The following is a 1607-nucleotide window of genomic DNA, read 5'->3' as shown; positions in this document are numbered from 1 at the left end:
CCTCAGTAGGAGAAGGGATAAATAAACTGTAAAAAAAAAAAAAAAAAAAAAGGAGAGATTGTGTTCACACTGTTAACATAAAATAACAATGAACAATTTTACCATAAGAATTCATTTGAATACAAAATTGACAATGACAGTCTAATTTTATGTCACCAGTCCAAGTCGTTGTCAATTTGTTTGAAGCTTTTGTGCATTAATTTGTAAATTTAATATGATTAGCATTAATCTGATAAACTTGTGCTTTATTTATTAACAGATACAGGATCTACACCAGAAATTCAACAATCTGACCATACTTGAGGAGTGTGGATGGGAGAAAGCCAGCAATACGAGCAAAGATGTGTTTCAGGTAAATTTGTGGATTTCTAATATAGACTTTTACTTTAATGAATTTAAGCTTTAGAAACATTTAGCTTCAGGTTTTTCATCATTTCACAAAACGTGTCATCTATTACAATGTCCTGATTGTCTTGAAAGAGTGAGGAAAGGTCAACACAAAATTCAGGATGGTTATTTCTGGCGGGGGAGGTGGGGCTGAGATTGGATTTGGTCCCCCTGAGAGCTTCTGAGTTGCTAAGTAACGGTATGTACCAGTGTGTTTTATTCTTTAAACTGTACCTATACATTGTTTTGTAGTAATAATAGCAGTAGTACATAATTTATATAATGTGCCAACTATGCTTCCCAGGCCCTCACACACATTGACTCAGTTAATCCTCACAACAGTCCTGTGAGGTGGGTGCCGTTATCCCCGGGTGGGGAATCTGAGGCCAGGAAGACTCGAGCACGTGCCCAGGCTGGAGCTGGGTTTCTCATTCCAGAACCCATGTTCTTAACTCACAGGTTATGCCATCTCTGCTTTCTATACTCTTGTGCATGATGTATTTCAAAATGAAAGAACTTTTTAAGTAGAAAAGAGGAACAATGACTCTTAGACTCTCTTTCTTCCCAAATTTTATCATGTAAAATTTCCTATTTTCTCTGTAAAATTGGCTTTGTTGACATGATAGATTCCATTCTTATCTATTTGTAGTAATTTTTTTTCCTAAAATATTTTAACTCCAAGCTTTTGGTTCAGAATTGCTACTTCTCAAGCCAGCTTGGAGCCCTGCCACTTTTTCTTTTAGATTTTAGAAAAATGCCTCTGGTTGTAAAATCAGGTTTCTAAACTGGTACTTTATTATGCTGTGTAAACCAAATAAAAACTCTGTTTTAAATTCTGTCTTAGGAGTTTAAGATGTTAGAGTATTAAAGGATTATTGTAGGATTGTTTTACTAATGAAGTCTCCTTATTTTACTAATGAAGTAATGTCTTACTAAGATGTTAGTAATGTCTTACTAATGACAAAGGCCCTGAGGACAGTGACGAGATTGATTGAATGAATTTCAAGTCTGTTAAACAGGAAGGATGCTGGGACATTCGGACCTGCCTTGCGCATTTCTTATCGGGTGCTTAGTCCTGGGGACATAACACCATCAGTGACACAGATAACGGCTGTGTCAAGACAGCATTATGTCGGAGCCTTGTAATTCTGCCCCTTACCACCAGTGTTTCTCTCCTACATTATTTTATAGGCCACCGTTAAGACTACTGAACAGTTAAA

This window comes from Equus caballus, chromosome 18, assembly GCF_041296265.1.
Source record: "Equus caballus isolate H_3958 breed thoroughbred chromosome 18, TB-T2T, whole genome shotgun sequence".
In the NCBI taxonomy this organism is placed as follows: domain Eukaryota; kingdom Metazoa; phylum Chordata; class Mammalia; order Perissodactyla; family Equidae; genus Equus; species Equus caballus.
The sequence above is the reverse complement of the archived record's forward strand: the minus strand, read 5'-3'. Positions refer to the sequence as shown.